This window comes from Thalassophryne amazonica, chromosome 1 (genome assembly GCF_902500255.1).
Source record: "Thalassophryne amazonica chromosome 1, fThaAma1.1, whole genome shotgun sequence".
NCBI classification, from domain to species: Eukaryota; Metazoa; Chordata; class Actinopteri; order Batrachoidiformes; family Batrachoididae; genus Thalassophryne; species Thalassophryne amazonica.
In genome coordinates this window covers 73,980,511-74,007,897 of record NC_047103.1, presented here as the reverse complement: position 1 = coordinate 74,007,897, position 27,387 = coordinate 73,980,511, and the positions used below count along the sequence as shown (strand labels likewise).

Here is a 27,387-nt window from a genome sequence, read left to right as displayed (position 1 = left end):
TAGTTCCACCCTCTGCAAACAGAAGAGAGCTGCTTCTTTGAAGAACTACTCTATCCTCTGCAGGCAAAGGAGAACTGGTCAAATAATAATAATAATAATAATAATTTTGTTTAACACCATCCTGATATGCTGGCAATATCACCCAAGTCATCCAGAGGCATACATTTTTAACTTATGGTTCAAATTTTAACCAAACTAATTTTGGACAAGTTATTTAAAATTACTGTCATGTCTGAAGTTTTATAAAGTGAAAATATCACATATATGTTTTAGTTTTAAAGTAATGTGCTAATTTTTAAGGTTTTAGTGTGGACATGCTGTGCCCAGCAGTGCATTATGGGTAATCTCAGTATGTTCACGACAGGACAAAGGCATTTCAGACACTCTGATCAGGTTCCACGGACAACAGCATTAAACTCTATTGCCTAAAACTCTCATGAATATATTCTCTGGGTTTATAAACGTTATTGTATTTGTATTTGTTAAATTCCACGCATCTTAAATGTAGCAGACATGGATTATCTGGAATTTTGTTTTGGCAAGTTTTCAAGGTCTCCACTGCCATCTACTGGCCAATAGTGTTCATGGCAGTTCATGGCAGTATTCGTCCTGAAGATGAGCAGACACTGTATGATATTTTTAATCACAAGTTAAGTTTTTTCAAACTTAATTTACAAAAACTCTCGATGGGAGACATCAAAGTTTAAAAACAAAACGACAAAAAAACATTACAAGACCGCTCTGCAGTGTTTGCACATGCACAGTGCGAGCGGTTGGATGCTTGTAGGTCTTCAGCAGCAGCAGGATACCCTCATGACAGCCGACCAGAATAATATCAAACAGGTTTGATTTTCATTCGACCATACGATCGGTGATCAGGAGGTGGTCGTGAGATGTTAAACGCAGCTTGTTACTCCATGTACACTACACGATGCAGGACGCGCGATTAACCTGAAACTTGGTCCAAAAAATTCTTGCACGAATGAAAAATCATCTGAAAAAGGGCCAAAACTCGCACAGTGTAAAGCCAACATTTAAGTGTCAAGACAACATTGAGTGCACATTTTACAACATCATAAACGTGCACACATCATAAAACTAATAATAAAAATAATAAAAATAAAAAAATGAGCGCACATTCTCTTCACATGCAAAACATGTTGCGATGACACTTCCAGGGCTCCATAAAAATGCCTGTTTTTACAAATATAAAATGGAATATTTTACAAAAGCACATTTATCTGTAAACACCAACACACGACACACGTCACATTAACGTGTTGGTTTACATAATGAATGACTGAACCAATCAGTGTTTAGCAGAGGCACTTTTACCCAGAATCCTTTGCGATCTGTCTGTGTTTGTTACAAAACATCAGAATTAGTGCATTATTCAACATTAAAAGATGTATGTTATATTTTAACTTTGTACAAATGACAGAATTGACATTAATGGAGTTATTCTATCAGTATTCATTTTATTTATTCACCAAACCATAGGTCAGTATGACTTTATTTTCCAAGACCTCCACCTGACCGGAGCGTTGTGATTGGGTAGAGAGTTGGGCTTTATGGCTGCTCTCAGCTCACCTCTGTGCTGTAAGCCGTGTAGTAAATAAGAGTTTCCAGCAGGGGGCAGGATGTTCAAACATAGAAGCGTGGGCTCATTGTTTGGGTGTTGTCGCTTTTGATGTTTCCAGAAGTGATCGTGGTGTTAAAACTCAAATTCAGCTTATTAGTAGTTGCAAATATACCAGAAACAATACTGGAAGTTATCGGTTATCTGTAACTTCTGATGCATTTTTGGGTGGTTTATCGGTTTATCTTTATCAAAGATAACTTTTCAGTTATCTGATTATCTGTTATCGAAGTTAATTTTTTGGTTATCTGTGCCCACCACTGGTAATACATGCAGAATGTGGCTTGGCATTCTCTTGCTGAAATAAGCAGGGACGTCCCGGAAAAAGGCGTTGTTTGGATGGCAGTATGTGCTGCTCCAAAACCTGGATGTACCTTTCAACATTGATGGTACCATCACAGATGTGTAAGTTGCCCATGCCATGGGCACTTGTCAGAACGGACAACTGCCCGACAACCCTAGCGGCTGGACCCGCAATGCAGACTCCCAGACTTGGTGTTGGAGTAGGAAAAAACATGGTCTTTATTTCAGGCTTAGGTTCGGTGCACAGGTGGTCAGGCAGTGGAGCAGAGGTACAATTGGGGTCAGACAAAAACGCAGTCAAGATCAAGCAGGGGTCAAGGCACGAGCAAACACAGTAATCAAGGATGAGGCAAAAAGCGTGGTCAAGGAGAACAGAGCAATAATCGGTACATGGCTTGGCAAAAAACAGGACTGAGAACAAAAGGCTGGGATGTGTGCAAGAAGCAACAACAAACTGGCAAAGGAGTGGTGGCTGGGAGGAGATTAAATAAGCAAGTGCTAACAAGGTGCACATGAGGAGAAAGATCTAGAAAGGGGGTGTGGCTTGTGAACAAAGAGTATAGATGGGGCAAGACAGTGAGGAAGGAAGTGCACAAAGTGGCGTGATGTAATAGACAAAGACACGTGAGCTGGTGCAAGACCGTAAGTGAATGGAAACAAAACAGACTGAATTAAAGTGAGGGAAAAACATAATGGCAGGTGCAGGGCATGGAGTGAACATAATTAACTGGGCGTGAGGGAAACTGAGAACTATGGACAAAAGTAAAATAAAAACTGAAGGCAGAGTAACATAACCAAAAACAGGGTATGAACATGAGGACTGAAAATGGAACATAAATACTTAAGCAAAACTAAACTTGGAAAACAAGGTGGTAAACAACCTATAAGAAAAACAAACTACAGAAGGCAAAACAAACAAGTGAAAAACAATGATCAATAATGCAAACACAAACCAATGGAACAAAACTAGAATGGAACTGGATTTTGGCTCAAGAATGAAAAGTAACAAAACAAAGTAACACAGCAAAACTGGAACAGAAGATAACCACATGATGACAAAAAATAACTAATACATCAAAGCTAGGGCAGGAGGTGAGCCAAAGGGAGAGGAAAAATAAGGATCAAGGCCTAGACCCCGGCCAGGCATGACAGCACTAGCACACCCACAGATGCTGGCTTTTGAACTTTGCGCTGGTAACAATCTGGATGGTCTTTTTACTCTTTTGTCCGGAGGACACGACGCCCATAATTTCCAAAGACAATTTGAAATGTGGACTCATCAGACCACAGCACACTTTTCCACTTTGCGTCAGTCCATTTCAAATGAGCTTGGGCCCAGAGAAGGTGGCAGCGTTTCTGGATGTTGTTGATGTATGGCTTTCACTTTGCATGGTAGAGTTTTAACTTTTACTTGTAGATGTAGCGACAAACTGTTAACTGACAATGGTTTTCTGAAGTGTTCCTGAGCCCACATGGTAAGATCCTTTACACAATAATGCCGGTTGTTAATGCAGTGCCGCCTGAGGGATCAAAGGACATGGGCATTTAATGTTGGTTTTCAGCCTTGCCGTTTATGTGTAGAAAGTTCTCCAGATTTTCTCAATCTTCTGATTATATTATGGACTGTAGATGATGGAATCCCTAAATTCCTTGCAATTGAACGTTGAGAAACATTGTTCGTAAACTGTTGGACTATTTTTTCACGCAGTTGTTTACAAAGTGGTGATCCTCGCCCCATCTTTGCTTGTGAACAGCTGAACCTTTTGGGGATGCTCCTTTTATACCCAGTCACGATACTCACCTGTTTCCAATTAACCTGTTCACCTGTGGAATGTTCCAAACAGGTGTTCTTTGAGCTTTCATCAGCTTTCTCAATCCTTTGTTGCCCCTGTCCCAGCTTTTTTGAAATGTGTTGCAGGCATACATTTCAAAATGACAAATATTTGCACAAAAACAAAAAAGTCTATCAGTTTGAACATTAAATATCTTGTCTTTGGCGGTGTATTCAATTGAATATAGGTTGAAGAGGTTTTATATATATATATATATATATATATATATATATATATATATATATATATATATATATATATATATATATATATACGAACACACACACACACACTTCCATACATACATACCTACAGACAGACATAAACACATATACACACACATATACAGTACATACATCATACATAACGCATATGCTGTAAGTAAGATGTACTTAACATACTATAATACATGCACACATGCTATATGCATTAATACATATAAACATACACACATAGCCAAATTCAGTCATTCATTAACACAAGTACCATTCCACATATGAATCTACATGTACCATACAAACTCAATACACACAGACACCACAAAAAAGAGTAGCAAAAGTAGCCAAAACAAGGAATTCCTACACATTGCCCCTAACAAAACCTAGTGATTGGCCACACCTCCTTCATCCTCTTACCTTTTGAAAATCATATTTTTAAACTCTCATATTTGAACATTGGTTCAATTCCACACTAAATCCCTTCAGAAGTATCACCCCCACATACTCATAGACAAAAACATAGCTTATAAGCACCCACCCCTTTCACCAGTTGCTATATACACACATATAAGTACACTCATAACAACAAATACCAAAAAAGAAAAAAGTCAAGAAAGACAAGCAGAGACAATATAGAATAATCAGTAAACTAAAATATCTGTACACAGCAGAACAAACAGCATGATAACGCAGAGATAAAACAGAAGAACAGTAACAAAGTCAGTTAACCTAATTTATTGTACTATAATAAGTAATTATATTGTTTTTATAAAGTCTTTTCAAGCCAGCTGTTATGTGGGCCGCTGAAGAGGAGGTACTGCTGGCCCACCACCACCAGAGGGCGCCCTGCTTGGAGTGCGGGCTCCAAGCACGAAAGGGCGCCAGACCCAGAAGAAGTGACAGCTGTCACTCATCCTCAGCTCCAGCTGTCACTCATTCCTCATCATTACCATCACCATAAAGGCCGGACTGCAACTCCACCTCCTCGCTGAGATATCAACTACCGAAGAGGTAATATTCTCTGCTGACTCAAATCGTTTGTTGTGAAAGTGTAGGTACACGGACCCACAACAGGGGGCATAATGAACGGACAATGGAGGAAGGTGAATAACAAGTTTTACTGTTGTGAAACGAGCACAACGAATACAACAATTAACAATTTGGGGTCGAATCCGCTGGTGTCGTGTGGGCAGGCTCGAAGGTAGGAGACGTCCGTCTCAGTCGAACCGGAACCACCCAGATCTCCTCTGCCACCGAACCCTGGAAATACTGGAACCGCCAAGTCCCGAATTCCCAGGTGGCCACTGCCTCCGCTCGTCGGATCCGGTACTGCTGGCGGGAGAGAGCAACAACACACAGATGTGGATGCGACAGCACCCAGTAACGGAGAGGGAGAAGCCGCCTCCACCTCTTGACAATATATAGCAGGAAGGTGAGTACTTATCCAAGCAATTTAGCTATTAGTAGTCAGCAGTCCTGAAAAGGTTTACAAGTCTTAGCTGGTTATTCAGAATATGAATGCAGAGAACGTTACCTCAGTCTTAAGGCAATATCTCGGCACTGAGGTGGAGACGCCGTCCTGATGATATACCCCCGTGCTGAGTGGAGTCAGCTGTGTCCAGTAATGGGTGACAGCTGTCACCCTGACTGCTCTCGTAAGGCGGCGGCGCCCTCTGGTGCCTGGAGCCCGCACTCCAGGCAGGGCGCCCTCTGGTGGTGGTGGGCCAGCAGTACCTCCTCTTCAGTGGCCCACACAACAGGACCCCCGCCTCAACGGGCGCCTCCTGGCGCACGACCGGGCTTGTCCGGATGGCGACGGTAGAAGTCGGCCAGGAGGGCCAGGTCCAGGATGAAGCCCTTCTTCACCCAGGAGCGTTCTTCGGGGCCGTACCCCTCCCAGTCCACCAGGTACTGAAAACCCTGGCCCATCCGACGGACGTCGAGGAGCCGGCGCACGGTCCAAGCCGGTTCCCCGTCGATGATCCGGGCAGGAGGTGGTGCCGGACCCGGGGTGCAGAGGGGTGAGGTGTGATGGGGTTTTATCCGGGAGACATGAAAAACTGGATGAATCCGCAGCGAGGCCGGAAGCTGGAGCCTCACTGTGGCGGGATTGATGACCTTGAGGATTTTGAAGGGACCAATGTATCGTTCTTGGAGTTTGGGGGAGTCCACTTGAAGGGGAATGTACTTGGTGGACAACCACACTTCCTGCCCAGGACGATACTTGGGGGCCGGGGCCCGCCGCCGGTCTGCATGGTTCTTCGCCCTCGTCCGGGCCTTCAACAAAGCAGAGCGGGCGGCACGCCACACCCGACGGCACTTCCGTAGGTGGGCCTGGACCGAGGGCACACCGACCTCTCCCTCGACCACCGGAAACAAGGGGGGCTGATACCCCAAGCACACCTCAAACGGGGAGAGGCCGGTGGCTGATGACACTTGGCTGTTGTGGGCGTACTCGATCCAGGCCAGGTGGGTACTCCAGGCCGTCGGGTGCGCGGCTGTCACACAGCGTAGAGTCTGCTCCAATTCTTGGTTGGCCCGCTCTGCTTGCCCGTTGGTCTGGGGGTGATACCTGGACGAAAGGCTGACCGTGGCCCCCAGTTCCCGGCAGAAGCTCCTCCAGACGTGCGAGGTGAACTGGGGACCACGATCGGAGACGATGTCTGATGGTATTCCATGCAGACGGACGACGTGGTGGACCAGGAGGTCCGCTGTCTCCTGGGCCGTTGGGAGCTTCGGGAGGGCCACGAAGTGGGCCGCCTTGGAGAAATGGTCCACTATCGTGAAGACGACGGTGTTTCCCTGGGACGGCGGGAGACCCGTGACAAAGTCCAGGCCGATGTGGGACCAGGGGCGATGAGGCACGGGCAGTGGCTGTAGCTGCCCTGAGGTCTTTCTATGGTCGGCCTTGCCCCTGGCGCAGGTGGTACAGGCCTGGACGTAGTCCCGGACGTCGGCCTCCAGGGATGCCCACCAGAAGCGTTGCCGGACGACTGTCACGGTTCTTCGCACCCCAGGGTGACAGGAGAGTTTGGAACCGTGACAGAAGTCCAGGACTGCAGCCCTAGCTTCTGGTGGGACGTACAGTCTGTTTTTTGGTCCGTTTCCGGGGTCCGGGTCACGGGTCAGGGCCTCCCGGACGGTCTTCTCCACGTCCCAGGTGAGGGCGGCCACGATAGCGGACTCCGGGATGATGGGATCCGGGGGATCCGACGGTTCCGTTTTGACTTCGTCTTCGTGCACCCGGGACAATGCATCCGATCGTTGATTCTTGGTCCCGGGACGGTAGGTAATCCGGAAGTCAAAACGGCCAAAGAACAGTGACCAGCGGGCTTGCCTGGGGTTCAGCCGCTTGGCGGTCCTGATGTACTCCAGGTTCCGATGGTCAGTGAAAACCGTGAATGGCACGGCTGTTCCCTCCAACAGATGTCTCCACTCTTCGAGGGCCTCTTTCACAGCTAGGAGTTCCCGATTGCCGACGTCATAGTTCCGTTCAGTGGGGGTCAACCTGCGGGAAAAATAGGCACACGGGTGAAGAACCTTATCGGTCTTCCCGCTCTGGGAGAGCACCGCTCCTATCCCTGAGTCCGAGGCATCCACTTCAACCACTAACTGGCGGCTAGGATCGGGCTGCACCAGAACTGGTGCAGACGAAAAGCGCCGTTTCAACTCCTTGAACGCGGCTTCGCACCGATCCGACCAGGTGAAGGGGACTTTTGGTGAGGTCAGGGCTGTCAGGGGGCTAACTACCTGACTGTAGCCCTTAATGAACCTCCTGTAGAAATTAGCAAAGCCGAGGAACTGTTGCAGCTTCCTACGGCTTGTGGGTTGGGGCCAATCTCTCACCGCCGCAACCTTGGCCGGATCTGGGGCGACGGAGTTGGAGGAGATGATAAACCCCAGGAAGGACAAAGAAGTGCGGTGGAATTCACACTTCTCGCCCTTCACAAACAGGCGGTTCTCCAACAACCGCTGCAGAACCTGACGGACATGCCGGACATGAGTCTCAGGATCCGGGGAAAAGACGAGTATATCGTCCAGATACACGAAGACGAACCGGTGCAGGAAGTCCCGCAAGACATCGTTTACCAACGCTTGGAAAGTCGCGGGAGCATTAGTGAGACCGAACGGCATGACCAGGTACTCAAAATGGCCCAACGGGGTGTTAAATGCCGTCTTCCATTCGTCTCCCTTCCGGATCCGAACCAAATGATACGCATTCCTAAGATCAAGCTTGGTGAAGATCTTGGCTCCATGCAAGGGGGTGAACACCGAATCTAACAAGGGCAACGGGTATCGATTGCGAACCGTGATTTCGTTCAACCCCCTATAATCAATGCATGGACGAAGCCCGCCATCTTTTTTACCCACAAAAAAGAAACCAGCACCCATCGGAGAGGTGGAATTCCGGATCAACCCGGCAGCTAATGAGTCCCGGATGTAGGTCTCCATTGATTCACGCTGCGGCCGTGAGAGGTTGTACAGCCTACTGGACGGGAACTCACTGCCTGGAACCAAATCAATGGCACAATCATACGGGCGGTGGGGAGGAAGCGTGAGAGCCAGATCCTTGCTGAACACGTCAGCGAGGTCATGGTACTCCGCCGGCACCGCCTTCAGATTGGGCGGGACTCGGACCTCCTCCTTAGCTTGGGAGCCGGGAGGAACTGAGGAACCTAGACACTCCCGATGGCAGGTTTCGCTCCACTGAACCACTACCCCGGACGGCCAATCAATCCGGGGATTGTGTTTTAGCATCCAGGGAAAACCCAAAACCACACGGGAGGTGGCCTGAGTCACAAAGAACTCGATCACCTCCCGGTGGTTTCCTGACACCACCAGAGTTACTGGAGGTGTCTTATGCGTGATTGGTGGGAGTAGGGAGCCATCTAGCGCCCGAACCTGCACAGGCGAGGTAAGAGCCACCAGAGGGAGCCCTATCTCCCTCGCCCATCTGCTGTCCAGCAGATTCCCCTCAGAGCCCGTGTCCACCAGTGCTGGGGCCTTCAGGGTTGAATCCTCAAACAGGATTGTGACTGGGAGTCGTGTGGCAATGTGGGTGTGTCCCACGTGAATGTTTTGGCCCACCCCTGGCCCAGTCTCTAGGGGCGGGCGTTGGAGTTTAACCGCTCGGGGCAGTCGTTTGCGAGATGCTCACTCGAGCCACAAACAAAACAAGCTCCGTGGGCCCGCCTCCTTTGTGCTCCAGGTGCCCTAAATGTTGCCCTGCTCGTGTCCATAGCTTCGTCAGCAGGGGGAGCCATAGGCGCACGGAGCGCAGGAACAGAGGAGCGTGGGGAGGGCGGAGCTCGATCGGACCCGGAAGGGAGAGGGACGACGCGTGCCTGGCCACTCCCTTCGCCTCGTTCCCGACGGCGTTCTTCTAACCGGTTGTCGAGTCGTATGACCAAATCGATTAGCCCATCTAAGTCCCGCGGTGCGTCCTTCGCCACCAGGTGCTCTTTTAGGACCAGTGACAGTCCGTTTACAAAGGCGGCGCGGAGGGCAGTGCTATTCCAGCCGGATCTCGCCGCCGCGATGCGGAAGGCGACTGCATAGGCAGCTGCGCTCCGACGCCCCTGTCTCATTGACAGTAGTGCGGTTGAAGCGGACTCTCCTCTGTTGGGATGGTCGAACACCGTTCTGAGCTCCCGTACAAACCCATCGTATGTATGAAGGAGCCGTGAATTCTGCTCCCAGAGCGCTGTAGCCCAAGCGCGTGCCTCCCCGCGAAGCAGATTTATTACATAAGCTACTTTGCTAGCATCAGTCGCGTACATCATGGGACGCTGTGCGAAGACGAGCGAACACTGCATCAGAAAATCCGCGCACGTCTCCACACAGCCTCCGTACGGTTCTGGAGGGCTTATGTATGCTTCTGGGGACGGAGGAAGGGACCGTTGAACGACCAGTGGAACGTCACTTTCACGCGCAGGGTCCTCGGGAGGGAGAGCCGCAGCGGCGCCCGGAGGGCGCGCCTCCACTTGTGCGGCGAGAGCCTCCACCCTGCGGTTTAGGAGAACGTGCTGCTCGGTTATTAAATCGATCCGAGAGGTGAAAGCGGTGAGGATCCGCTGCAACTCACCGATTACCCCTCCCGAAGCCGCCGACGCGCCTTGGTCTTTCATTGGCCGTTCAACAGCCGGTTGACGCCCCTCGGGGTCCATGACGCTGGCCGAGATATCCTGTTGTGAAAGTGTAGGTACACGGACCCACAACAGGGGGCGTAATGAACGGACAATGGAGGAAGGTGAATAACAAGTTTTACTGTTGTGAAACGAGCACAACGAATACAACAATTAACAATTTGGGGTCGAATCCGCTGGTGTCGTGTGGGCAGGCTCGAAGGTAGGAGACGTCCGTCTCAGTCGAACCGGAACCACCCAGATCTCCTCTGCCACCGAACCCTGGAAATACTGGAACCGCCAAGTCCCGAATTCCCAGGTGGCCACTGCCTCCGCTCGTCGGATCCGGTACTGCTGGCGGGAGAGAGCAACAACACACAGATGTGGATGCGACAGCACCCAGTAACGGAGAGGGGAGAAGCCGCCTCCACCTCTTGACAATATATAGCAGGAAGGTGAGTACTTATCCAAGCAATTTAGCTATTAGTAGTCAGCAGTCCTGAAAAGGTTTACAAGTCTTAGCTGGTTATTCAGAATATGAATGCAGAGAACGTTACCTCAGTCTTAAGGCGATATCTCGGCACTGAGGTGGAGACGCCGTCCTGATGATATACCCCCGTGCTGAGTGGAGTCAGCTGTGTCCAGTAATGGGTGACAGCTGTCACCCTGACTGCTCTCGTAAGGCGGCGGCGCCCTCTGGTGCCTGGAGCCCGCACTCCAGGCAGGGCGCCCTCTGGTGGTGGTGGGCCAGCAGTACCTCCTCTTCAGCGGCCCACACAACATCGTTGAGTGATAATCTGAACTTCTTTTGCAGCTGTTATCCTGTGGTGTTCTGCCTTATCTGTGGAATTGGTGTTTGGTGTGATCAGCGACGCTTCGCCTCACACCCCAAACCAAGATAAGTGGTTAAACAGGAGCTGCACGAGTGTGTGATTGGAGGTGGAGGTGCTCCCTCCTAACTGAGTGCAGACTGTGGATTACTGAGTGTGCGGATTCACACTCATTCATCTTGTCTTTGTTTTCTGCCAGCAGTACCAGGGTCGACAGCCGAAGACAGAGGTCACCTGGGGACTCGGGACTTGGCGGCTCCGGTGTTCTTCAGACCGTTGGTGGTGGAAGCCGTGTGGGACGCGGCTCCTCTCTCGTCAGGGGTCTTCTATCTTCGAGCCTGCCCACACGTCACCTGGTGTTAATTGACTTTACAGATTTAGTGTCTTTAGTTGTGTGTTGTCACAACATTAAATTGTTACTTTTTGGCTTATTCATTGTCCGTTCTTTAGGGTCCGTGCTACGACACCTTCCCAACACCAGCCAAAGTACCAGATAATTTAATGCTATCAGAACAGTTATTTCAGATTTTAACACCTTTTACAGAGATGCAGTGACTTTTTACAGTACTTCGAATCTTTAAGCTGTCAAATACTAGTATTCCTCTCAGGTGATAACAGGACTCCCTCATTTTAAACAGTTAGGGTTAGGGTTAACCCTGGACATGTTGACGCAAGAGTTTATTCATGGTCTGGATCGTAATATAATCAACAAAGTCCCAAAATTTCAAAATGTGTAAACAAGCAAACACTGGGTTTGTTGGCTCATGATATGGTTTTTTACTTAAAAATAGCTAAAAAGCTATTCATGTGTATTAATGTACATAAATGGTTCTGCCAGTGTGGCATTTACCATTACTATATATGATAACAGGGGGAATAAATAAAAAAAAAACATGACATGGAACAAAGAAGGATTTCAACAATACCAGGAGTTTTCAGAGCCACAATCTGTAAAACTTGGTAATGGCAGAGTAGTTGAAGCTGAACCGAAAATGTCATTCAAAGTCAGTGATGCTAAAAAAGTCACAATGTATGATGTATTGCATGTTCTCAAACTATCCATGAATCTTTTCTCAGTGGGAGCTGCAACCAGAATAGGAAACACAGTGAAGTTAAAAAAAATCTCACTGCTACATAAGAGGAAAGAATGCTGTTCTTTATGGAACAGGAACACAGAGATCTGATGACATCCTGTCTAGCTGATACAATCCAGGACATAATTTGTCCTGAAGTATCAAGTGCATCGTTGATGCAAGTCTGTGGCAATAAACGCTTAGGTCATACTACAAAACTCAAAGAACTCAAAAACCTGGTAAAAGGAGCAAACTTTGCTGCAGAAGAGGAAGAAACTTTCTGTGAAGATTGTGTTGAGGGCAAAATATCTAGAAAGCCTTGCAAGCCAATAGGAGAAATACGATAAAAACATAAGTGACAACTAGTACATAGTGATGTCTGTGGTCCTATGTAGACTGAGTCACTAGGTGGGACAAAGTACTTCATAACTTTCATTGATGACTACTCCAGTTGCTGTAACGCCAAAGTATACTGAGATACTCGAGTATCTCAGAGAAGAGATTGGACTGTGTGAAGTTTAAAAAATCTGAACATTTGTTGAACATGTCTAATCAGTATTCATTGTTAGACAGGTTAATAACTGTGTTACAAATATTTGGTGTGCATTCAAAACAAAAGAGGTGGTACATAAAAGTATTAAGTTACAGTTATACAACATTTGTTTTCAAAATGAGAAAATGATTACCAGTTGCTGACAAAAAAATGTCAATGTCATGATAAAATTAAGTGGGAGTGTTGTAATGGTAATTTTACTTGCATATGTATGTTGTGGGTGTATTGCTGCCCTCTGGTGGTGAGAATAAGAAATACTGTTCAATAGAAAACCATGTGAAATGAACGACAGACTCTCTTTCTATTCCTGAGGCAGGAGAGTAGAGGGACTCTTGTCCCTGCTGCCCTTCCTGGAGTGCTGGTTTTGTCAAAACCTCCAGTCTGCCCACCAGATGAATTCCCGGTGACTCCATAACCTCCACGCCACCCTCCAAAGGACAGCTCAGCCTTGTTGTACACATTATCACCTCAAAAACAACTAGCAAGCCCCTTTGGCTGCTCCCTGGTTTTCATTCGGGGTCACCAAAGCAGATTCAAGGTGGAGCTGTGTGTTGAACTGGCACAAGTTTTACATTGGATGCCCTTCCTGAAGCAACCACAAAAGACTCCAAGCTGTCATTGATGTTAAAGGGGGCAATACAGGTTAAGAACAGAGGTATGTAAACTTTAGATCAGGGTCATTTGCGTAGTTTGTGTTGTCATTATGATTTAAAAAGAGTAAGAAGGTCAAGCAGTGAGTGTTGTCTCAAAGTTGTTTGACAATACATGGCTTCACCCAACCACTAACCGTGAGTGAACAAAAAAAGTTTTTGTGTTATCATTCATATTCTCTGAAAATGGCCAAGAAAACCAAAATTCCACCAGGGTATGTAAACTTTTGAGCTCAACTATATATATATATATATATATATATATATATATATATATATATATATATATATATATATATATATATATATATATATATATATATATATATATATATATATATACATATATATATACACTCAACAAAAATATAAACGCAACACTTTTGGTTTTGCTCCCATTTTATATGAGATGAACTCAAAGATCTAAAACTTTCCACATACACAATATCACCATTTCCTTCAAATATTGTTCACAAACCAGTCTAAATCTGTGATAGTGAGCACTTCTCCTTTGCTGAGATAATCCATCCCACCTCACAGGTGTGCCATATCAAGATGCAGATTAGACACCATGATTAGTGCACAGGTGTGCCTTAGACTGCCCACAATAAAAGGCCACTCTGAAAGGTGCAGTTTTATCACACAGCACAATGCCACAGATGTCGCAAGATTTGAGGGAGCGTGCAATTGGCATGCTGACAGCAGGAATGTCAACCAGAGCTGTTGCTCGTGTATTGAATGTTCATGTCTCTACCATACACCGTCTCCAAAGTCGTTTCAGAGAATTTGGCAGTACATCCAACCAGCCTCACAACCGCAGACCACGTGTAACCACACCAGCCCAGGACCTCCACATCCAGCATGTTCACCTCCAAGATCGTCTGAGACCAGCCATTCGGACAGCTGCTGGAACAATCGGTTTGCATAACCAAAGAATTTTTGCACAAACAGTCAGAAACCGTCTCAGGGAAGTTCATCTGCATGCTCGTCGTCCTCATCGGGGTCTCGACCTGACTCCAGTTCGTCGTCGTAACCGACTTGAGTGGGCAAATGCTCACATTCCCTGGCGTTTGGCACATTGGAGAGGTGTTCTCTTCACGGATGATGCGAAGGAGATGTGTTGCAATGCATGAGGCAAATGGTGGTCACACCAGATACTGACTGGTATCCCCCCCAATAAAACAAAACTGCACCTTTCAGAGTGGCCTTTTATTGTGGGCAGTCTAAGGCACACCTGTGCACTAATCATGGTGTCTAATCAGCATCCTGATATGGCACACCTGTGAGGTGGGATGGATTATCTCAGCAAAGGAGAAGTGCTCACTATCACAGATTTAGACTGGTTTGTGAACAATATTTGAGGGAAATGGTGATATTGTGTATGTGGAAAAAGTTTTAGATCTTTGAGTTCATCTCATACAAAATGGGAGTAAAACCAAAAGTGTTGCGTTTATATTTTTGTTGAGTATATATATATATGAGGTCTGTTAGAAAAGTATCGGACCTTTTTATTTTTTTCAAAAACCATATGGATTTGAATCACTTGTGACCTCCAGGTGGACACCATTCGGAAAATTAATATGGCTTTCAGGGATGATTTTATGGGGATTATACAGATTAAGGAGTGTTACTGCCACTTTAAGGAAGGCCCACAACTGCTGAGAGCGCGGCGCTGACCCCGCTGAAACAACCAGATCATTTCCAACGTGAAGGCTTTGTTGATCCGGGACCTCGTCTGACTTTCACAAAAAGGCAGAAGGCATGGACATCAGCACTTTTTCGGCACATTCCACTGTTACAGGAGTTTTTTTCATGGAAAGAAAAGCGGAGGGACGCGCCATGGAGCCGTTCATTACGAGGGACAAAACTACCTCGGTGCTGGTCTCACAGGATGGTTTTGAGATGGCTTTCAGATGGATTCCGGTTGCTTTTCAGTCGTGTGATTATCCGATTGTGATTGTGTATGAGCTGGACATGCCCCAACATGTCCTGGAAGGCTTCATCACGGCGTTGCTTTGCACCATGCGGCTCCACTGCGACGCGTGGAACTCCTCCGCACGTCTGTCTTAATGTGCTGAAAAAGTGCTGATGTCCACGTCTTTTCACAATTCCTGTGCTAGTCAGATGACATACCGGATCAAGACAGTGTCCAGTTTAGAAATGAACGGCACATTCCACTGTTACAGGAGTTTTTGTCATGGAAAGAGGAGCCATGCGGCTCCACCGTGACGCACGGTGGAGCCGCATGGCGCAAAGCAACGCTGTGATGAAGCCTTCCAGGACATGTTGGGACATGTCCAGCTCATGCACAATCACAATCGGATAATCACACGACTGAAAAGCAACCGGAATCCATCTGAAAGCCATCTCAAATCCGTCCTGTGAGACCAACACCGAGGTGGTTTTGTCCCGCGTAATGAACAGCTCTGTGGCGCATCCCTCCGCTTTTCTTTCCATGAAAAAAACTCCTGTAACAGTGGAATGTGCCGAAAAAGTGCTGATATCCACGCCTTCTGCCTTTTTGTGAAAGTCAGACGAGGTCCCGGATCAACAAAGCCTTCACGTTGGAAATGATCTGGTTGTTTCAGCGGGGTCTGAGCATGTCGATCGGCGCTGGGAGCGCGCCGCGCTCTCAGCAGTTTGGGCCGTCCTTAAAGTGGCAGTAACACTCCTTAATCTGTATAATCCCTATAAAATCGTGCCTGAAAGCCATATTAATTTTCCGAACAGTGTCCACCTGGAGGTCTCTCACAGTTTCTGGAAACAAAATTGATGCAGCAAAGCTCCAAATTGTTCAGACATTTGTTCGCAATAAAAAAACGATGAGAGGGTGGACCAGTGCTCACACAAAGCCTGCTCACAGGCGAATGACGCAACCGACAGGCGTGAAAAAACTCACGCATGCGCACGAAGGTTCAAGCTTGTCTGATGCAATCACACGTGATTCAAATCCATATGGTTTTTGAAAAAAATAAAAAGGTCCGATACTTTTCTAACAGACCTCGTATATATATATATATATATATATATATATATATATATAGATAGATAGATAGATAGATAGATAGATAGATAGATAGATAGATGTTGGCATGTCCCGCACGTGTCCAACTATACTGCATTGAGTTCAGGTGCTGACTCAAACAGGGAACACTGGCACAACTTGGAAGAACGCAGGTTTATTTCTGTAGTAATATTGAGAGAGCAAAAGTAAGTTTGTGGTCAAAGGTGCTCAATCTCCACATCAACAGACCTCCCCCAGTCAAGCTCAGAGCAGACTCCATTTAGTATAACTCAAAACATGAAGAAAAAACCCTGACACAAATAATGAAATAAACGGCCGTTGTTTTTGGGCGTGTTTGTTGGGAAAATAACCATGTTTCTACATTGATTACAGAACCCCTGTAGGCTCTTCTTTGAAGCTTGAATAAATGAAGCATTGATCCGACCCACTGCTTCATTGGTTCTTTGTTTTATTTCGCTTTATCTTTTTTTGTTTGTTTGTTTGTTTAAATATAATTTATTGTCTTTTAACAAAACAATGCAACACAGGGCAATCCAGCACAGCATAGTCAGTGTGAAACTAACTAATAAAATGAATACAGGGTCTGAATGTGAGCCAAGATGTCAAGAAAATACACAGCCAGGAGCTGGGCGATTTGTCATGGAATTAAGAATTGGTTAAAAAGTCAGTCAGAGTGAGTGAGTAAAATTTTGATTATTGTTATTTTTATTCTCCAATCACCCAGCTCTAACAGAGCAATTATTGATTGTGTTTAAAGACCAAATTTGAGCCACCTTTGCAGAGTGTATCAGTTAGGTCCGGAGGAAGATGATCCAAGAGCGGTTGCCATATTTTATAGAAGGTGTCTGAGCTGCCTTTCAAAAGTTCACTTAAGCGTTCCATTGGAAAAATTCTAAATGTTTCTCTGTACCATTGTGTAACAGATGGAGGTGTTGTGTGGGCCGCTGAAGAGGAGGTACTGCTGGCCCACCACCACAAGATGGTGCCCTGCTTGAAGTGCGGGCTTCAAGCACGAGAGGGCGTCGGAGCGACCGGGAGTGACAGCTGTCACTCATCATCTGTACCAGCTGTCACTCATCCACCACTCAACACCATCACCATAAAGGCCGGACTGCAACTCCACCTCCCCGCCGAGAAATCATCTACCAATCGAGGTAATCTTCTCTGCTGTGATTATTGTTGTCTAAAACATTGTTCTGTGTGCAGCCGTGTTCCTGTGGGCTCTGTCGGAAGCTGGATTGGCAGACAGTGGGAGGGCGACATTCTTCGCCTCTCACTCCATCCAGGAAAGAGACCAACAGGAGCTGCACGGGTGAAATTGTTTCTGGAGGTGGAGGTTCTCCCTCCCGGAGGAACTACTCAAGGGACGATTACTGGGTGTGTCTTCACACACCCACCATTAACTGTTTCTGTTTCTGCCAGCAGTACCTGGTCTGACAGCTGGAGACAGTGGCCACCTGGGACTCGGGACTTGGCAGCTCCGGTGTTCTTCAGATCCGCTGGCGGTGGAAGCCGTGTGGGATCCGGCTCTTCTTTGGACAGACGTCTTCTATCCTCGAGCCTGCCCACACGTCACCTTGTATAAGATTGACTGTACTCCTCTATTTGTTTTTGTCTGTATTCCGTTGTGCAATTCACAACATTAATTGTTACTTTTTGGCTCATCCATTGTCCTCTCATTAACGCCCCCTGTTGTGGGTCCGTGTCACTACACCTTCCCAACAGGATTTCTCGGCCAGCGTCATGGATCCCGAGGGGCGTCAACCATCGCTTGAACAGCCAATGGAAGAGCGAGGTGAACAGGCGTCAGCAGGAGACGTGTTAGGTGAGCTGCAGCAAATCTTAACCGCTTTCACTGCTCGGTTGGACTTAGTCACTGAGCAGAATGTTATTCTCAATCGGAGGATGGAGGCTCTCACCGCCCGGGTGGAAGCGCAAGCTCAGGGCGCTGCTGCAGCACCTCCTCCTGCTGACCGGAGGCCTGAAACAGACATTCCGCTGGTCGTTCAACGACCCCCCCACCATCCCCTGAAGCTTACATAAGCCTTCCGGAGCTGTACGGAGGCTGTGTCGAGATGTGCTCAGACTTCTTAATGCAGTGCTCGCTTGTCTTTTCACAGCGTCCCGTCATGTACGAGTCAGACGCCAGCCGGGTGCCCTACGTAATAAATTTGCTTCGAGGAGAGGCACGCGCCTGGGCTACGGCGCTCTGGGAGCAGAATTCATGGCTCCTAACGACATATACTGGGTTTGTGAGGGAGTTCAAACAGGTTTTTGATCACCCCCATAGAGGCGAATCTGCATCTAACTTGCTGCTGTCAATCAGACAGGGGAGTCGGAGTGCAGCAGAGTACGCAGTCAACTTCCGCATTGCGGCAGCGAGGTCCGGCTTGAACAACATTGCGCTCCGCTCCGCCTTCATAAATGGACTGTCTCCGGTCCTGAAGGAGCATTTACTGGCTAAGGACAAACCGCGGGATTTCGATGGGCTTGTTGATCTGGTTATACGATTAGATAACCGATTAGAGGAACGCCGTCGGGAGCAGGGCGGGGGGCGTGGCCGGGCACGAGCCGTCCCTCTTCCTTCCGGGTCCGAAAGGGTGCCGCCTTCCCCACGCTCCACAGCCCGTGACTCCCGTGTGGCAACAGCTCCCCCTGCTGATGAAGCTATGGACACGAGCAGGGCCAAAGTTAAATCAAATAACAGACAACGGAGGCTGGCTCGCGGGGAGTGTTTTTTCTGTGGCTCGAGTGAGCATCTACAGAGGAACTGCCCCAAGCGGTTAAACGACAACGCCCGCCCTTAGAAGCTGGGCTAAGGGTGGGCCATAACACGCACGCGGGGAAACCCCGCAAATCCAAACGCATCCCAGTTACGATCCTGAGTGGGGATCTGACCCTTCACGCCCCAGCACTGGTAGACACGGGGTCGGAAGGGAATCTGCTGGACAGCAGATGGGCAAGAAAAGTCGGGCTCCCTCTAGTGGCTCTACCTTCACCTTTGAAGGTACGGGCACTAGATGGCACCCTTCTTCCATTAATCACACACCAGACACAACCAGTGACATTGGTGGTGTCTGGTAATCACAGGGAGGAGATTGTGTTTTATGTAACACCTTCTACCTCCCGTGTGATTTTGGGTTATCCTTGGATGATAAAGCACAATCCCCGGATTGATTGGCCGTCTGGGGTTGTGGCTCAGTGGAGTGAAACCTGCCACTGGGAGTGTCTCGGATCCTCAGTTCTGCCTGGTGTGACAACTAGTGAGGAGGTTAAAGTCCCCCCCAATCTGACGGCGGTGCCACGTGAGTACCACAATCTTGCTGACGTTTTCAGCAAAGATCTGGCGCTCACCCTTCCCCCGCACCGTCTGTATGATTGTGCCATTGATTTGATCCTGGGCGTTGAGTACCCGTCCAGCAGGCTGTACAACCTCTCACGTCCGGAACGCGAATCAATGGAGACCTACATCCGGGACTCGTTAGCTGCCGGGCTGATCCGGAACTCCACCTCCCCGATGGGTGCTGGTTTCTTTTTTGTGGGCAAGAAAGACGGCGGACTCCGTCCATCACGGTTCGCAACCGATACCCTCTGCCCCTGTTAGATTCAGTGTTCACGCCCCTGCATGGAGCCCAAATTTTCACAAAACTGGATCTTAGGAATGCTTATCACCTGGTTCGGATCCGGAAGGGAGATGAATGGAAGACGGCATTTAACACCCCGTTAGGTCATTTTGAGTACCTGGTGATGCCGTTCGGCCTCACTAACGCCACCGCAATGTTCCAAGCTTTGGTAAATGATGTCTTGCGGGACTTCCTGCATCGGTTTGTCTTCGTATATCTAGACGATATACTCATCTTTTTCCCGGATCCTGAGACTCATGTTACGCATGTACGTCAAGTCCTGCAGCGGTTGTTGGAGAACCGGCTGTTTGTGAAGGGCGAGAAGTGCGAGTTCCAACGTACTTCTTTGTTCTTCCTGGGGTTTATTATCTCCTCCAACTTCGTCGCCCCTGATCCGGCCAAGGTTGCGGTGGTGAGAGATTGGCCCCAACCAACAAACCGTAGGAAACTACAGCAGTTCCTCGGTTTTGCTAATTTTTACCAGAGGTTCATCAAAGGCTACAGTCAGGTAGTTAGCCCCTGACAGCCCTGACCTCCACAAAAGTCCCCTTCACCTGGTCGGATCAGTGCGAAGCCGCGTTTAGGGAGTTGAAACACCAGTTTACGACTGCGCCAGTTCTGGTGCAGCCCGATCCAAAATGCCAGTTTACAGTCGAAGTGGATGCCTCTGACTCAGGGATAGGAGCCGTGCTATCCCAGAGCGGGGAGTCTGACAAGGTTCTCCACCCATGTGCCTACTTTTCCCGCAGGTTGACCCCGGCTGAAAGGAACTATGACGTCGGCAATCGGGAACTTCTTGCGGTGAAGGAGGCTCTGGAGGAGTGGAGACACCTGTTGGAGGGAGCTTCGGTACCATTCATGGTTTTCACGGATCATCGGAACCTGGAGTACATCCAGACCGCCAAGCGTCTGAATCCCAGGCAAGCCCGCTGGTCATTGTTCTTCGGGCGTTTTGACTTCTGGATCACCTACCGCCCCGGGAGCAAGAATCAAAGATCGGACGCCTTGTCCCGGGTTCACGAAGACAAAGTCAAAACAGAGCTGTCGGATCCGCCGGAGTCCATCATTCCAGAGTCCACTATCGTGGCCACCCTCACCTGGGACGTGGAGAAGACCGTCCGGGAGGCCCTGGCACGGAGCCTGCACCCAGGAATGGGCCCGAAGAACCGCCTCTACGTCCCACCAGAAGAAGTCCATGGAAGCCGACGTCCAGGAATATGTCCAGGCCTGTACCACCTGTGCCAGGGGCAAGGCAGACCATTCAAAAACTCAAGGACTTCTGCAACCGCTCCCGGTGCCTCATCGCCCCTGGTCCCACATCGGCCTGGACTTTGTCACGGGCCTCCCGCCGTCCCAGGGCATGATGACCATCCTCACGGTAGTGGACCGATTCTCCAAAGCGGCCCACTTCGTGGCCCTCCCGAAGCTCCCAACGGCCCAGGAGACAGCAGACCTCCTGGTCCACCACGTCGTGCATCTGCATGGGATACCAACTGACACTGTCTTGGATCGTGGTCCTCAGTTCTCCTCACAGGTCTGGAGGAGTTTCTGCAGAGAACTGGGGGCCACCGTGAGCCTCTCGTCCGGGTATCACCCACAGACGAATGGACAGGCAGAGCGGGCCAACCAGGAACTTGAACAGGCCCTCCGCTGTGTGACATCCGCGCACCCGACGGCCTGGAGTGACCATCTGGCCTGGATCGAGTACACACATAACAGCCAGGTGTCCTCTGCCACCGGCCTCTCCCCGTTTGAGGTGTGTCTGGGGTATCAGCCCCCATTGTTTCCCGTGGTGGAGGGAGAGGTCGGTGTGCCCTCAGTCCAGGCCCACCTAAGAAGATGCCGCCGGGTGTGGCGCACCACCTGTTCTGCCTTGTTGAAGGCCCGGATGAGGGCTAAGGCCCATGCAGACCGCCGGCGTTCCCCGGCCCCTGCATACCAGCCCGGGCAGGAGGTGTGGCTGTCAACGAAGGACATCCCCCTACAGGTGGATTCCCCTAAATTGAAGGACAGATACATCGGTCCGTTCACGATCCTCAAGGTCCTCAGTCCGGCCGCAGTGAGGCTCCAGCTCCCAGCTTCACTGCGGATCCACCCAGTTTTTCACGTCTTCAAGATCAAACCACACCACACCTCACCCCTCTGTGCTCCCGGACCGGCGCCGTCTCCTGCCCGGATCATCGACGGGGAGCCGGCTTGGACTGTGCGCCGGCTCCTGGACGTCCGTCGAAAGGGCCGGGGGTTCCAGTACTTGGTGGACTGGGAGGGGTATGGACCTGGGTGAAGAGGAGCTTCATCCTGGACCCGGCCCTCCTGGCCGACTTCTACACCCGACACCCCGACAAGCCTGGTCGGGCGCCAGGAGGCGCCCGTTGAGGCGGGGGGTCCTGTTGTGTGGGCCGCTGAAGAGGAGGTACTGCTGGCCCACCACCAGAGGGCGGCCTGCCTGAAGTGCGGGCTTCAGGCACGAGAGGGCGCAGCCACCTCACGGGAACAGCCGGGAGTGACAGCTGTCACTCATCATCTCATGACAGCTGTCACCCATCTCCACCTCATCAATCACTCGATAAAGCCGGACGACATCTCCACCCCGCTGCTGAGATATTGTCTATCTACGAGGTAATCTCTCAGCCGTATTCTGTGCCTATCGCACTAATTCTGTATTGTTTGCAGGCATACCTGTTTCTCCACTTACAGCTGAAGGCTGGGTTCGAAGCTGGTGACAGAGTGACGATCTTCACTCCTCATGCTGAACTGTGATAAGTAGTGATTCAGGCGCTGCTGTTTTTCTGTGTTCCTCTTTCGGAGGTGGAGGTGTTTTGCCCACCATAAAGGAACTGTTGCTGACTGTGTTACTGGGTGTGCACACACCCACACCTAACTGTTTCTGCTTCCTGCCAGCAGTACCAGATCCGACAGCTGGAGACGATGGCCACCTGGGGACTCGGGACTTGGCGGCTCCAGTATCCTCCGGGTTCGGTGGCAGTGGAAATCGTGTGGGATCCGGGTCTTCTCTGGACAGACGTCATCTATCCTCGAGCCTGCCCACATGTCACCTTTGTACATTTGACTCTATCCAAATTCTGTATTTGTCTATATTTCGTTGTGCACATTTCACAGCAGTAAAGTGTTGTATTTTGGCTCATCTATTGTCCGTTCATTTACGCCCCCTGTTGTGGGTCCGTATCACTACACTTTCCCAACAGTTTCTATTGAATTAAGAATCGGTTGATCCTTTGGAAAAGAGAGGGAAGATTGTACAAAATGTCTCACTTGGAGAAAACCAAAAAAGTCATTGCGAGTGATACCATAAATGTTTTGAAGTTGTCTGAAAGACATAAGATCCACCCCCCTTCAAACAGGTCGCAAATGAACCTCAGGCCCTTGGAGTACCAGTTGTCAAATATACCAACACTTCTGCCAGGGGTAAATAATATATTTTTAATAATAGGCTGCAATGCACTTGAGAAATCTTTCTGTCCAAAATAAACCCTTATATTATGCCATACTTTAAGTGTTACAAAAAGGATATTGTTATTCCTCACCCCCACTGGTAGTCTGTTTAAACCCAAGGATAAAAAACTCAACAGTGATAGGGGTTCACAGCACCAACTATCAACATGAGGTTCAGTTTGATGAAAAAATGAATGTACCCATCCTGATATTATCCTGACGTGACAAGCCCAATAATAATATTTAAAGTTGGGTAGAGCAAGACCGCTCTCGTCAATTGGATTCTGCAAGATCTTCATTTTAAGCCTAGGTTTCCTTCCGTGCCATATAAATCTTGATAAAAGTCTCTCAATTTCAGAGAATGTTGCTTTGTTAATCTTAAGAGGTAACATCTGCATAGGGTAGAGTATCCTGGGAAGGATATTTATTTTGATGAGACTTATCCTGCCTAACAGCGACAGAGGGAGGTCAAACCATCTATTTAGGTCACTTTTTACTGTATTCACAACCGTTTTAAAATTTAGTTTGTATAATTCAGAGGTATTTGCTGACACCCTTATGCCTAGATATTTAAATCCTTCAGTTGACCATCTGAAGGGAAAATTTGGGGGTGGGTCCCCTCCCTCCCCCAGAGGTAAGGCTTCAGATTTATCAAAATTAATTTTGTATCCTGAAATTTGTCCAAATGTGTTAATAATTGAAAGAAGAATTGGAATGGATGACTCTAGTTTGGTAACAAATAGCAGCACATCATCTGCGTAAAGTGAGATTTTGTATTCAGTATTTCCCAGTGTGATTCCAATAACTTCAGGATGAGTTCTTAGCGGCTCTAAAGCCAAAGTGAATAATAGGGGAGAGAAGGGACAACCCTGATGAGTACCCCTGCCCAGAGGGAAAGCGTCAGAGGTACACCCATTCACCAAAACCCTGGCAGTGGGAGCCTTGTGCAGCAACCTCACCCAGCTGACAAAGTTAGAGCCCAATCCAAACCTCTCCAGCACATTAAATAGGTACTCCCACTCCACCCGATCAAAAGCCTTCTCAGCATCCAATGAAATGGCGAGGGCCTTGTAGCTTCTATTTTGTGAGTATTGCAAGATGTTTAAAAGTCGCAGCATGTTGGAGTGGGAGTACCTCGTCCTAATAAATCTGGTCTGGTCGGGCCTCACAAGAGTTGGCAAAATCTCTTCGAGTCTCCCAGCCAGAATCTTGGATAATATTTTACAATCTACTCCTAGCAGGCTGATCGGTCTATAAGATGTACACAAGTCAGGGGGTTTATCCTTTTTAAGGATTAAAGACATGTGAGCCAAATTCAAAGTAGGAGGGAGTGTTCCACGCTCAAATGATTCCTTATACATTTTTAATAAGGGATTTACAATCTTAGGGGCCATTTTTTTATACAACCCCTGGCAAAAATTATGGAATCACCGGCCTCGGAGGATGTTCATTCAGTTGTTTAATTTTGTAGAAAAAAAGCAGATCACAGACATGACACAAAACTAAAGTAATTTCAAATGGCAACTTTCTGGCTTTAAGAAACACTATAAGAAATCAAGAAAAAAATTGTGGCAGTCAGTAACGGTTACTTTTTTAGACCAAGCAGAGGGAAAAAAATATGGACTCACTCAATTCTGAGGAATAGATTATGGAATCACCCTGTAAATTTTCATCCCCAAAACTAACACCTGCATCACATCAGATCTGCTCGTTAGTCTGCATCTAAAAAGGAGTGATCACACCTTGGAGAGCTGTTGCACCAAGTGGACTGACATGAATCATGGCTCCAACATGAGAGATGTCAATTGAAACAAAGGAGAGAATTATCAAACTCTTAAAAGAGGGTAAATCATCACGCAATGTTGCAAAAGATGTTGGTTGTTCACAGTCAGCTGTGTCTAAACTCTGGACCAAATACAAACAACATGGGAAGGTTGTTAAAGGCAAACATACTGGTAGACCAAGGAAGACATCAAAGCGTCAAGACAGAAAACTTAAAGCAGTATGTCTCAAAAATCGAAAATGCACAACAAAACAAATGAGGAACGAATGGGAGGAAACTGGAGTCAACGTCTGTGACCGAACTGTAAGAAACCGCCTAAAGGAAATGGGATTTACATACAGAAAAGCTAAACGAAAGCCATCATTAACACCTAAACAGAAAAAAAACAAGGTTACAATGGGCTAAGGAAAAGCAATCGTGGACTGTGGATGACTGGATGAAAGTCATATTCAGTGATGAATCTCGAATCTGCATTGGGCAAGGTGATGATGCTGGAACTTTTGTTTGGTGCCGTTCCAATGAGATTTATAAAGATGACTGCCTGAAGAGAACATGTAAATTTCCACAGTCATTGATGATATGGGGCTGCATGTCAGGTAAAGGCACTGGGGAGATGGCTGTCATTACATCATCAATAAATGCACAAGTTTACGTTGATATTTTGGACACTTTTCTTATCCCATCAATTGAAAGGATGTTTGGGGATGATGAAATCATTTTTCAAGATGATAATACATCTTGCCATAGAGCAAAAACTGTGAAAACATTCCTTGCAAAAAGACACACAGGGTCAATGTCATGGCCTGCAAATAGTCCGGATCTTAATCCAATTGAAAATCTTTGGTGGAAGTTTAAGAAACTGGTCCATGACAAGGCTCCAACCTGCAAAGCTGATCTGGCAACAGCAATCAGAGAAAGTTGGAGCCAGATTGATGAAGAGTACTGTTTATCACTCATTAAGTCCATGCCTCAGAGACTGCAAGCTGTTATAAAAGCCAGAGGTGGTGCAACAAAATACTAGTGATGTGTTGGAGCGTTCTTTTGTTTTTCATGATTCCATAATTTTTTCCTCAGAATTGAGTGATTCCATATTTTTTTCCCTTTGCTTGGTCTAAAAAAGTAACCGTTACTGACTGCCACAATTTTTTTTTCCTGATTTCTTATAGTGTTTCTTAAAGCCAGAAAGTTGCCATTTGAAATGACTTTAGTTTTGTGTCATGTCTGTGATCTGCTTTTTTCCTACAAAATTAAACAACTGAATGAACATCCTCCGAGGCCGGTGATTCCATAATTTTTGCCAGGGGTTGTAGAAGTCTGGTCCAAACCCGTCTGGGCCCACCGCTTTCCAGCTCTGTAATGATTTTATAGCTTTTAAAACTTCCTGAGTGCTTATAGGTCTTTCCAAATCAATCCGTTTTTCTTGAGATAATACAGAAAGCTCAAGTCCATTTAAAAAACTGTCACTTATTTTTGTTGTGCCCTCACATTCAGAAGAGTAGAGTTCTTGATAAAAATCCCTCATTATTTTACAAATATTCTTTGATTCAAAATGCAAATCATTCTTTTTATCTCTAAGAGAAGATATTGCAAAAGAGCCACCTTTTCCCTGGGCGAGGTGGGCAAGAAGGTGTCCCGGTTTATTTCCTGACTCAAACAATTTGTGTTTTGCATAAAATATTGCTGTTTCTGCTTTTTGGGTAAGTAATTGGTCTAAAGCGGATCTAGCTGCATCTAATTTCTTGAGTACAGATTCAGACGAGGACTGTTTAAATTCCCTCTCCAAAGTTGTGACCTGCTGTTCCAATTCCAATTGTCTAGAGAGTGTATTCTTCTTTTTTGCAGGTGTAAATAAAATAATAGAACCCCTCAGAAATGCTTTGACCGCCTCCCACAAGCTGGAGGCGCTCATTCCAGGAGTATCATTTGTAGATATGAATAATTCCCATTGGTTCTTGATATATTTTATGAATACGGAATCACTCAGGAGAATAGGATTCAGGCGCCAATGTCTCGCCAAAGGATCACAGTAGGGTGGCAATAAATCCAGAAAAAGTGACGAGTGGTCAGAAAGGACACATGGGTTAATTGAACATAACTGTGTTGTGTGTTGGGGGGTGTGGCTGGATATTTTTGTGTTCTTTTCTTTTCTTTGCTCTCCAGGTGGCATGAGAACTGATTTGTCTGTGGAGAAGGTGCTGGCTGAAGAATCCTTCACCCTCATCAACATCATGTGTAGCACCTGTGACTGGTGCTCACATGCAAACTTAAAGACTTTCAGCT

General features: G+C 47.5%; 1 pseudogene; it reads right to left on the bottom strand.

Moving 5' to 3' along the window:
- Positions 1-24,442, bottom strand: part of LOC117507975 — a 74,098-nt pseudogene extending 49,656 nt beyond the window's left edge.
- Between the last annotated feature and the right edge of the window lie 2,945 nt (positions 24,443-27,387).